The sequence below is a fragment of the Sinocyclocheilus rhinocerous genome, unplaced genomic scaffold (assembly GCF_001515625.1).
Source record: "Sinocyclocheilus rhinocerous isolate Xijiao unplaced genomic scaffold, SAMN03320098_v1.1 scaffold556, whole genome shotgun sequence".
Taxonomy (NCBI): domain Eukaryota; kingdom Metazoa; phylum Chordata; class Actinopteri; order Cypriniformes; family Cyprinidae; genus Sinocyclocheilus; species Sinocyclocheilus rhinocerous.
The window spans coordinates 188,112-201,507 of NW_015631074.1; the positions used below are offsets into that span (position 1 = coordinate 188,112).

Sequence of the window (13,396 nt, forward strand, 5' to 3'; positions counted from 1 at the left end):
TCATCCAGGACCAGTGTTGGGTAAGTTACTCTAAAAAAGTAATTAATTACTAGTTACTAATTACATCTTCAACAGTGTAATTAGATTACTGTACAAATTACTCTCTCCAAAAAGTATTTAATTACTTATTACTAATTACTTTCTAAATCCTATATCAACCTCGACAAGTTAATGATACAAGGATAGACATGAAACGGTTCTTTTAATTCTTTCAAGTAACTACATAAATTATTCTGGTCACATTTTAGATTAGGGTACAATTCTCACTATTAACTAATTATTAACTATGACTTTTGCCTCAATATACTCCTATAACTGCTTATTAATACTTAGTAAAGTAGTTGTTAAGTTTAAGAATTGGGTAGGATTAAGGATTTAGAATAAGGTCTTGCAGAATAAGACATTCATGTTTTTTAAGTAATAATAAACAGTCAATATCCCAGTAATATTCATGCTAAAAACCAACTAGTTAATAGTGAGAATTGGACACTAAAGTGTTACCAATATTCTTATTAACTCACCAAAGTATTTAAAGTGAGAAGGGTACATAAAAAGCATGCATTTTAAGGTTAGACTTTAAATTTTGATGTTAAATCTACTATTGTATTATGTATGAATGTTCTACAGTCTATACACAGTATTAAGTTCAATTACATAAGAAGTAACTGCAATTAAATTACAGAAAAAATAAGAGTAATCCCTTACTTTACTTTTTCAAGGGAAAAGTAATTAAATTACAGTAACTAATTACTTAGTAATTAGTTACACCCAACACTGCAAATAGGCTATGTCTAAATTCATATAATTTTGGTTTAACTTCTGCGTAATGACTTTATGTAATTTCAGTGCTTATCTCCATTAATGAGAGTGGAATATTTATTGTAAATGTAGGCTATATGATGAAATGAAAACAGTTTAAAATCGTTGTTTACTTCATTTCTTTTCTCCCTCCAGGAAAAAAAAGTCCGTACACATGGGTCAGAGTTTGTGTGCAGGTGCGCACATTTTCCCATCAAGTTCGTTTTTTATAAATCCCACCTTTTGCGTAGGAAGTGGCATAAACCTCTTTCAGGGCAGGTTTTGTGCGTACGCAACGGTTATAAATGAGGCCCCTGAATTCAATTCGCTATTTAACCGGAAGCCAGTGTAAGTGATAGAGAACGGGAGAAATGTGCTCTATGAAAGGAGTTCCAGAAATAATTTGTGCAGTACAATTCTGGACCAGCTGTAGTTTATCTAAGGCTTTAGAAGGAAGACCATATAGAACAGAGTTGCAGTAATCAATACGTGATGTAACCAAAGCATGTACAAGAGTAGTAGTGCTACTGCTTGTCAAAAATGGACGAAGATGCTTTATGTTACATATATGAAAGTTGGCCAAACTAATAATATCATTAATATGGTTTTCAAAAGATAAGTTGCTATCGAGGACGACACCCAGACTCTTTACCTGAGAGGATGGAAAAACTGTTGACATCAATAGTCACAGAAAAATGACCAGATTTGACCAGATTAGACTTTTTACCTACAAGAAGAATTTCAGTTTGATCACTATTAAGTTTAAAGAAATTAGATGAAAACCAATTTTGTATTTCAGCTAAACAGCTTAACAGAGAAGGAGGAGGAAATACCGAATTAGGCATGGAAGATATATAGAGCTGGGTGTTGTCGGCATAGCAATGGAAATAAATTCCAAACTTCTGTAATGTGGTGTTTGGGTTTGTTTCATGTTAATGCTTTCATGTCTTTTATTTTTTAGTTTGATTCATGCTGTCATGTTTCCCTTGCCCTCATGTTATAAATCCCACCTTTTGCGTAGGAAGTGGCATAAACCTCTTTCAGGGCAGGTTTTGTGCGTACGCAACGGTTATAAATGAGGCCCCTGAATTCAATTCGCTATTTAACCGGAAGCCAGTGTAAGTGATAGAGAACGGGAGAAATGTGCTCTATGAAAGGAGTTCCAGAAATAATTTGTGCAGTACAATTCTGGACCAGCTGTAGTTTATCTAAGGCTTTAGAAGGAAGACCATATAGAACAGAGTTGCAGTAATCAATACGTGATGTAACCAAAGCATGTACAAGAGTAGTAGTGCTACTGCTTGTCAAAAATGGACGAAGATGCTTTATGTTACATATATGAAAGTTGGCCAAACTAATAATATCATTAATATGGTTTTCAAAAGATAAGTTGCTATCGAGGACGACACCCAGACTCTTTACCTGAGAGGATGGAAAAACTGTTGACATCAATAGTCACAGAAAAATGACCAGATTTGACCAGATTAGACTTTTTACCTACAAGAAGAATTTCAGTTTTATCACTATTAAGTTTAAAGAAATTAGATGAAAACCAATTTTGTATTTCAGCTAAACAGCTTAACAGAGAAGGAGGAGGAAATACCGAATTAGGCATGGAAGATATATAGAGCTGGGTGTTGTCGGCATAGCAATGGAAATAAATTCCAAACTTCTGTAATGTGGTGTTTGGGTTTGTTTCATGTTAATGCTTTCATGTCTTTTATTTTTTAGTTTGATTCATGCTGTCATGTTTCCCTTGCCCTCATGTATCTCTGCCTTGTGTATGTGTCATGTTCTCATTGGTTATTGTCTTGTCATGTGATTATCAGTTCTGTTTTCTGATTGGTTGTCTTAGTCATGTGTCTTGTTTCCCACTGGTTTGTTCTTGTCATGTGACCATCATTGTCTGCTATAAGTAGCCATCATGTTGTCATTGTGCCTTGTCGTGTATTGAAGTTGTAACCCGCTGTCGGTGAGTCTAGTCTGTTTATGCCTCGTCAAGTCTGTTCATGCCTAGTCAAGTCTGTTCATGCCTCGTCAAGTCAAGTCTGTGTCTCTAGTCTCGGATTATGTTTGTATTTTGGATCACGTCTGTAAATAAACTGCACATGGGTTCTCACTACACTCGCCTTCAGTGGACTGAATTGTTACAACTTCCCAAAAATTTGTCCAAGTGGCAGTAAATAAATAATGAATAGAAGAGGCCCCAGGACTGAGCCTTGGGGAACACCATCAGTGACATGCGATAACTCAGATCTGAAGTTTTTAAGTAGTACAAACTGAGTGCGACCAGAATGATATGATCTAAACCAAGAGGGATCATCTCTTGGGAGATAAATCTCAGGGAGACAAACCTGTCTAAGAGGATGTTATGTGAGACTGTATCAAAGGCAGCAAATAATAGATAGAGCAAAATAAGTATAGTCAGCTGTCCAGAGTCCACTGCCATAAGCAAATCATTAGTGATTTTAACAAGTGCGGTCTCCGTACTATGATGTGGATGGAAACCAGATTGAAAACAAATTGTTGTCGGAAAGATCATTTGAAACCTGAGTTGCAAATATATTTTCTAGTATTTTAAAAATAAATGGTAAATTTGAAATATTGTCAACATTAGTTGGATCTGCTCCTGGTTTTTTATGTATAGGGGTTATTATAGCAGTTTTAAGTGATAAAGGAATAAAACCAGAAGACAGTGAAGAATGAACAATGTCAGTAATTAAAGAGGACAGAAAAGATATACAGACTTTAACTAAGTGTATTGGAAGAGGATCCAGCTGACAGGTAGTGGATTTAGAGTTCTGAATGATGCAGGTTACCTCATCGACAGTAGGAAGACAAAAAGTAGACAAAGTGGACAGAGAATGTTTAGGAAAGTAGGGATCTAAACAGCCACAGCCAACATTATATGCAGGTATTTGTTTATGAATACTTCTAATTTTGTATTAAAATAATCCATAAAAGAATTACATACAGTAGTAGAATACAAGTGTGATGGTAGAGATTCAGTAGACTGCAAAAGCTTATAAACAGCAGAGAAAAGCATTCTAGTATTCCCTTCACTTGCGCTAAATAAATTAATGTAGAATTCAGATTTAGCCATAGTGATAGCTTCCTTATAGCTTAGCATATGCCGAGCATACAGTTCTTTATGTTCAGTATAACCAGTTCTGGCATACAGACGCTCAAGCCGACGGCCGATAGCCTTAACACTAGCACCGCCACGGGGGTAAATTTTACCCGTGGCTGTTTTTTAAATGTACATAAAAAATGTAAAATAAAACATTCAAGTGTCCCAATCATTGGCTTTTACTAAAATTATGTAATTTACAATCCAATGTTGTTAAAAATTATTTAGATAAAACCAGATCAAAAAACGGGGCATTATAGGTACCTATAAGCGCCAGCGGGTCAAATTTACCCGCTATATAATACCTGTATGTTCGCGCTGTCATTTTCTTGCCGCTTATGTTTTAACATAGTACATTGCTAGGCAACGCCTTTCACTCACTGATTTAACGGTTATCAGTTTCATAAATAAAGTCAAAATATCCAAGTCAATTGCCAACAGACAATATCCGGATGCAGATGTAAAGCCAATGGAAGTTCAGAGAAGCAGGAGCGAATGTGAAACAACTCCGCTGCCATGTACCGCAAAATTGACACCACAGGGCAGTATGTAAGTGAAAGAGTGATCCAGATTAATATAATCCTTGCAAGCAATCCATTGATCTTCATGGTTTCATGACAGCCTCAGAATAAAACTATAGAGTTAATGTACAGTGTCCAATATACAGCCCAGTAGTCCAACAGACAAACCGTCAATCCCGATAAGTCCCGAAAAGCACTCAGACTATGCAAACGGGCCGTCTTTTCATCAGAGTCACTCAGAATAACCAAGACAACTAAAAAAAAAAAATGGCTAAAACACTTCTTAAAAAGCCGTGTCATAACATAAAACAGCTTAATTCCCAAGGAGGACATCGGCAGCCAACATGCACCAGCGTATAACCAAACGGTAAATTAATTTAATCATACCCTGCCGTACATGAACAGTGTTGATCCTGGATATTGTCATCTGCAATCGTGCATTGTGATCTGTAAACCCTCGCTTCCAAATTTATCTTGTTACCCACCATATTTATTTTTAAATCTAATATCCCTCTATGGCATATTTAAGTCCCACTTGAATGCTCCTCGACGAGAGGTGGTTCTTCTGTGTCCAAAATTTTTCAAAAACATATTGGGACAATGTTTTTAGTCTCGTGTAGCCAGACCTTCAGACTGACAGCAGAAGGTCTGGGAACCTTGGCTGCTTTGAATGGCCAAGGCCCGCCCAAGAGGCCATATGACTGACAGGTAAAGCAACCAATCACAAACAATTTGTTTTGTGCCGTGTCACAATGGAAATGTCGCCACAATAACATACCGTCGTGTAAAACTCTTGGACATATTTTAAAGATTCTGTGCCGCGAACTTTAAATATTTCACATACTTTTGAAAATCCGGCTTTTAGTTGATCCTGATAAGCACTCATCATCACAGTTGTAAACACGACAGCTTCTTCCATAAGGGGGTTTGGCGTCACGGCATCTTTTTGTTTCCAGGCAGAACGTTAAAGAACGCGACACACACGTCTCCCGGAAATCAAAGTTTCTAGCTGGTGGTGTATTCCAAATGGGATATATCGCCCTCCAAAGCGCACTTCGGAGTGAAAACAATCATGGCCGCCATATTTAAGGGGCCATTCCAAATCGAAGTGCTCAAAACTGGCCACTTCAAAGGGCCCTTCGGAATTAAGGATTTCAAAGGGTACAACTGATGGACACTTCGGGCCTTCATGATCCTTTGCACTAGGAAGTTGTTTGGAGTCACACCCTGCGTTCCATTCAGAAGGGCTCATTCCTATGCCCTAATCCCTTCAAAGGGTTCCCTTTTTTCAAATCGGCCGATGCCGTTGTTTACATTTTAAGCCTTAATCGGCCGATTCTGATAACATTCCGATAACGATATAAATCAAGAGGTTTACACATGGATTCGCTACAGGAGGCCTTTATTCATCCCCCAGAGCCATCTGCGGCACGTTTTATTATGAATGCGCGAGCTTTATTTGACGACTTGTGGAGGTACAACTGATGGACACTTCGGGCCTTCATGATCCTTTGCACTAGGAAGTTGTTTGGAGTCACACCCTGCGTTCCATTCAGAAGGGCTCATTCCTATGCCCTAATCCCTTCAAAGGGTTCCCTTTTTTCAAATCGGCCGATGCCGTTGTTTACATTTTAAGCCTTAATCGGCCGATTCTGATAACATTCCGATAATATCGTGCATCCCTAAAAACAGCACTGGTGTGATATTGCTCTCCCTGCTGGTGTGATATCGCTTATTGTATGATATAAATATGACGATACAAAAACTCATACAGGGGCATATTTTGCCCCAATATCTTGAATTTTTAGGGCATAACTGCATTTATGGAGTTGTTGTCCTGCATCATATTTGTCAATTGGTTGCTGAATTGCTGAATTGGTTGATTATCTGATCGTGCTCCTCCGAACGTTTTTAATAAAACATCAAATGTGAAAACGTTAAATGTATTGAATTTAAACTTTTTTTCATTGCATTTAGAACCCTGTGACAACATGGGCACTATTACCCTGTTTATGTTGTTGTTGTGTTTTTTTTTTTGTTTTTGTTTTTATATGAAACTGTAATTATTCCACGAGTTACTTTCTTTATTTGAATAAATACTGAATAAAGCATTTTGAAACACTGTGTATGGAGTATTATTCCATAGCATTGCAACTTTATAAGCTTATTTCTTAGTATGTTTTATATCTAAAATACATTAATTTTAGAATCAGTTCTTAGCATATTTAAGTATAAGTTGACTATATTAATGACTATATTAATTAATATATGACTATATTAAGCACTCTATCCACATGCAACAAGAAAACTTTGTGGTTTAGGAGTTGGTGTAAACGATGATGCACATTGGTGTACAGTGATAATTTTAAATAAATCTAAAAGATAAAATACATTAAATGTAGGTTCAAAGGCAAATGCACAATGTAATCAGTGGACAAGCTATTTGATCTAGATTAACACTAGAACCACCACGGGGTAAATTTTACCCGTGTTTTTCAAATGTACATAACAGATTTAAAATAAAACATTCAAGTCTCCCAGTCATTGACTTTTACTAAAATTATGTAATTTACAATCCAATGTTGTTAAAAATTATTTAGATAAAACCAGATCAAAAAACAAACCATTTATACCTATAAGCGCCAGCGGGTCAAATTTACGCACCTATATAATGCATGTCATTTTCTTGCAGCTTATGTTTTAACATTGTACATTTCTATGCAACGCCTTTCACTCACTGATTTAGCGGTTATCAGTTTCATAAATAAAGTCAATAATCCGATCTATATGATGTAATGAATAAAACAATTTTTTTGATTACCCAGAGTTTAATGGTGTTGTTCTCTTATTCAAATTATAAATGATATAACTAAACAAATTAAAAAATATTTAAGTGAAGCTGTGCACTTGAATTTGTCATCGCATCATCCTATGCAGTGTGGTGAATTATTAAAAATGTTTTAGCTTTTTTTAGCTACTGACCATTATGAATTAGTGTAGCCTGCATTAAAAAGTCTTGAACATAAAACAGGATAAAATATATAGTTGATGACTAGACATAATCATTTCATGACTCTAGACACTTCTTTGTGAAGACAGTGGCATAATACAGTGAAATAATATGTTCTTTAGCCATTCAAAAACAGCTGTCATGTGCGTGGGTAAAATTTACCTGCTGGCGCTTTTAGGTATACAGCGACCTCTGGCGGTTCTAGTGTTAAAATGCATTATACTTTACAACTTAGATTGAAGGGACCATAATATACAATATATTCAGTAACAAAAAATAAGTTACTAAAAATTAACTGTGGGTAAGCCATAAAAGCTATAAGTAATAAAACTACAACATATCAAAAACTAAAAATATAAAGAGTTAATTTCTTTTAGCAAAACACAATATGAATAATATGGAATTTCTAAATAAAAATGCTAAATGTACATAATCAGTAATAATCAATATATATGATGAGATTTAAACAATTCTTTTAAAACATAAAAATTCAGAGGCTTGTAAGATTCAGTAGCCTTTACTCTTATAATCCTATCACAAATTGACACAAGATTCTATTTAAAGGGGTGGCTGACTGCTTTTTTTCTAGGCTTGATTGTGTTTATGGGGTGCAGTCTAACATGTGTTAATGCTTCGTTTAAAGAAAAGTATTATTTTTCACATAATTTATCTTCCTTCTACACTGCTCTGTCCCTTCTCCTATGAACGCTCTGATGATTTCCTGGTTTTATGAAGCCCCTCCCTCAAAAATACGCAATGGGCTCAGATTGGCTAGCTGTCCCAGTGTGTTGTGAATCACTCAACTGCCTAGTACACATCCAGAAACGTCACACCCCTCACCTCAGAATGCACTCCAGTTGTATTGTAAACAATGGCGTTGTCAATAATGCTTATCAATTTAAGCCCGATTGAGACCCAGATAATATTAGTGAAGAGGATCGTGCAGAACCTGTGCAAGCACGGCTCTTACAAGTTATTTGTAAATGCTACTGCTTATGTTAGCTTTTAATATATGGTTTTATCCTGATTAAAGCTTTAAAGGGTTAGTTCACCCAAAAATGAAAATTAGCCTGTTATTTACTCACCCTCAAGCCATCCTAGGTGTATATAACTTTCTTCTTTCAGACGAATCCAATCTGAGTTATATAAAAAATTGTCCTGGCACTTCTAAGCTCTATCAATGCAGTGGGTGGGTGTTTCTGTTCAACACCCTGTTCAACACACTGTTCAACATAATGAAACGTGCCTCACATGGCTCTGGGGGGTGAATAAACGGCTCCTGTAGCGAATTCATGCGTTTTTGTAAGAAAAATATCCATATTTCAAACATAATAAACACTTTTCTATCACTTCCGCTATCTGTCATACGCGGAAGGTGTTCTGGCAGATGACATAAGACGCGCGGTATTGCGTGATTAGTGACGAACGCGGAGAGAGAACAAAATAAAACGCCGGTCATGAATTAAAAGTACAAAACAAGGATTTGTAAAGAAAAATGTCGGGGGATTTCGATATAAGCCAAGAGGAGACTGGTTTTCCTTTGCTAAAGTAACACACAAAACAAAACAAACTCGTGAGACTAGCATATCTCAGAGGCGCGGGGCGCATACGTCCTACGTCATCTGCCCGGTCAGGAGAAATGAGAGAAAAGTGTTTATTATGTTTGAAATATGGATATTTTTCTTACAAAAATGCATGGAATCGCTACAGGAGGCCTTTATTCATGCCCCGGAGCCGTGTGAGGCATGTCTTATTATGGATGCGCGCACTTTATTTAACGTATTTTGGACTGAAACAAAGAGAAACACCCACCCACTGCAATAATAATGCTTGGAATAGCCAGGACAATTTTTAATATAACTCCGATTGGATTCGTCTGAAAGAAGAAAGTCATATACACCTAGGATGGCTCGAGGGTGAGTAAAACTAATTTTCATTTTTGGGTGAACTAACCCTTTAATACAGCAGAATACATGATTGCGTTGTAGCATTTTTGTAAAGTAACTTTAAGGTCCTGTCCACACGAACGCAGCATTTTCTACGCGGTTAGGCCGTTTGTCCATACGCAAATGCAGCACCAGGTCACTGAAACCGAACATTTTTGAAAACGCCTGCCAGGGTGAAGATTTTCAAAAACTGAAGTGTTATCTTGTAGACAGTGAAACCGGAGATTTTGGCTTGTGACATCGGAGCCGGCGCTGTTATCTCCGCCTACTGGAAACTTTTTCAGGCTTCTGATTGGCCAACATGGCTTTACGGTTTAGATTATATCGCCACCTGTTGGTTTGGCATGCTCTTGACAGTGCTTCATAGCATGCATTTGCGTTTTCATGTGAACGGAGATTTTTTTTAAAACGGAAGAAGGAAAAACTCGTGGGTACTCGTAAAAATACCTGTGTACGTGTGGACATGGCTTTAATTTGTAACAGTAATATGTGTTTGCCAGCAAGTATTGCTCGCTACCACGGCAACCGCGTGCGCATCCATGTTTAACGCTTCTCATAGCTGTGAAAAATATCTGTCTGTCTATACACATAAAGGATAATTGGAACACAGTTCATTGATGGAACTGACAAGCTGATGATCTGAATCAGGTGAGAAAGAGAGAAATGCAGATCAGAGCAGGGGGACGCGAGGAACAGGATTAAGAACCGCTGCTTTAGAAGATTGATATTGAAACTGGTGAATCCATATTTCATATATCGCGATTCATATATGAATAGATTTTTTCGTGCACCCCTAGTTTTGACGGCATGGCAACAAATCTTCCTCTATTCTCGCCCCCTTTGTTGCATATTCCCGGGGGCGGAGTTTATGTACATTTCAGGGTTTGTGATGTCACCAGCCCGGGAAGTAGCTCATTGTAGTCCCTACGAGCCGTAACTGTAGGCATTAAACTGCCATAATTTTAAAAGACAATATCTCCATTTGCATTGAACTTTCAGCGTCGTAATTTTGCAGATATTGTTTAAGCAACATTACACACTAACTAAAGTTAAAAAAGTGAAATCACAATCAACCACCTCTTTAATATTCATGTCCATATGCTGAAAGTTCTTCATAAAGATACTTCCAGACTTCATTCCCATTCATGTTGGTTCCTGGTATCTCTCCTCTGGTGTTGGAAAAAAAAGTAGGTTCATCTGCAAGCAGTTCCATGGATGAGACTACAGATGAGATTTGCTCACTTTTCCAGAAATTGAAATGAGCTTCTCTTCACGACTAGAATCTGACAAAATCAGGAAATTTGGAAAAAAATTTATCAAGATTAGTTTTATTTCAAAGAGAAATTAAGCTAGTAAAAAGGATGAACTAATCACTCACGCTTTGAAAATTCATCAGCCATGCGACTTTGTGGTTTCATCTGGTCTGCAAATGTTGTGTTAAGAAACTGATGTTTGAGCCACATTGCACGATCATCCTCAAAACATTTCCTCTGAAGAGAAAAAGAAAAATGTGATTAAAATCAAGATAAATTAAGAGCTGAATTCAGAAGTACGTTAAAACCAATTATAAGCCAAAACCTCGTGGCCCAATCTGATGGCAGCCTCTGTGAAATTTCTCCTTTCCATTTCAAAGTTTTTCCTCTGTTCTTCAAACACTTTCCACTCTTCTTTCAAGCGTTCCTTCTCTTCCAGCATGTAGGAATCATTCAGAACAGCTGCAGTCTCCTCATCACAGGGAGTGTTGAGCTGTTGCTGTAAAAAGTAAAACAATATTCATATTCTCTTGCTCTGGTGAAGCTGGTCTACATTCTTCAGGCCAATTCAAACTACACAGACAGACACCAACAAATGGCAACAGACACGCTCGTCGGATTTTGTCTGATCGGTGTGTTACCCCTATTGGTGTCTGCTGGCATTAGTCGGCGCTTGCTTTTGCCGATTGAACATTGTTGGATCTTGGAAGTGATGTACTGTACTCGGTCAGCCATTGCCGTTGTTCTGCATCTGTCGATGTGGTGTGAACTGGCCTTTAGAAATAATGGTTCTTTACTGACATTAATGGTTCCATGAAGAATCACAAACTCTTTCTACTGCACAAAAGGTTCTTTATAGTGGAAACGTTTTATTTATTTTTTTTGGATTATTAAAATGTTTTTGTTTTTTTCACAATAAGAAAAAAAAAAGGTTCTTTTAAATGTATGATCTGTTCACTGAAAGGTTATTTGGTGAACCAGAAATGGTTCTTCTATGGCAAACCCCCTTTTGCAACCATTATTTTTAAGAGTGTAGGAAAGCATCTCTACTTGTGTATGCTTGTGATTTTAAAGTGATGGTTCACCCAAAAATGTCAAGGTATTTATACTAATTTTAAATAGTGGAAATTATCTGCACCTTCGTATTGTAGTACATTATAAAACAATATGCAATAATAACATATTGAGTGTAAATGATCATTTTAATTCAAAATATTAAATGGATGCCACCATACTGGGACAATATAAGCCGTCCCTACACCTACCTGATGTGATATGAGATTTGAAAGCGGAGGAAAAAAAAGTTCGGCAAAAGGTGGAATCGAACCCGGGTTGATCGCGTCAAACCATAGACGCTTTACCATCTATAGCACTGGAGCTGTTACTAAACTATCGTCTTTTGTAGTAATCTTACGTTGGTGGACTGAGTTAGTGTAAATAGCCTCTGCCAACAAGGCGGCCTATTTGCACTTAGTGTAATAGACACTCCGTTTTTTATTTGTGAACTGATGTTCAGCTGTTCTTTTTAAGTCAACTTATTTTCGGGTCATCGTCATAAAAGCCCTGTAAACACTGTCACAGACACAAAGATAAATCTTTCATTTCATCAAGCTGAATACTCACTAACTGACACAGTCATCCTGTTTTCAGGCCATTTCAAGTTTTATTTTGACATGACACAAAGCAGTGATATCTAAGCGAGTTAATTGTTTACTTACTTTATATTTAGACCGGAAGTGGCCGGAAGGGTCGTCAGAGGCTCTTCAAGACTGTTTTACCACCACTGACTGGAATATGTTTAAGCAGGCTGCCACATACAATAACACCACAGACCTCCAAGAGTACTCAGAGACTGTCACTGCCTACATCACCAAGTGTATTGATGATGTAACAGTCACAAAGACCATCACTGTCCGGGCCAACAAGAAGCCGTGGATGGCAGGACCTAAAGACGCGGAACGCTGCCTTCAGAGCTGGAGATGAGGTGGGCCTGAAGACAGCTAGGGCCAACCTACCCCGCGGCATCAGAGAGGCTAAGAGACAGTACTCCAGGAGGATAGCACATCGTTTCAGCGACAGCAGAGAAACTCGGGAGCCTGTGGCAGGGGATACAGACCATTACGGACTACAAGCCCCCACCGCGGGGACAGCACCATCTCCCAGCTGAACGAGCTGAATACCTTCTTCGCTCGCTTTGAGGCACAAAACAGCACCACTGCACAGAAGACTCCACCTCCTCCCGGCGACCAGGTGATGACGCTGTCCCCGGACAGCGTGAGTTACCTTATTTGTATATTTGTATAGTTGTATTTTATATTTAATCTGTATCTATCTGTATTTTTATGCTCTACTGTTAGTGTTATCTGTATGCACCAAGGGTCTGAGAGTAACGCAATTTCAATTCTCTGTATGTATGTGCTGTACATGTGGAAGAATTGACAATAAAGCAGACTTTGATTGACTTTGACTTAGACAATTACGCCATCATTTTCTTCATTCAGGCCAGAGCTGAAAAATCCAGCATTGCTGGTCACCAGCATAAGGTATGTTTTGCATGCTGGGACCAGCATGGGATGCTGGTTGCTGGAACCCAGCATGGGATTCTGGTTGCTGGTTTGCTGGATCCCAGCATGGGATTCTGGTTGCTGGTTTGCTGGAACCCAGCATGGGATTCTGGTTGCTGGTTTGCTGGATCCCAGCATGGGATGCTGGTTGCTGGTTTGCTGGATCCCAGCATG

At 37.9% G+C, this 13,396-nt stretch overlaps 1 pseudogene; it reads right to left on the reverse strand.

The window, feature by feature from the left end:
- Positions 1–10,445: 10,445 nt before the first annotated feature.
- The window catches only part of LOC107741529 (afadin- and alpha-actinin-binding protein-like), a 17,382-nt pseudogene continuing 14,431 nt past the window's right edge, over positions 10,446–13,396 (reverse strand).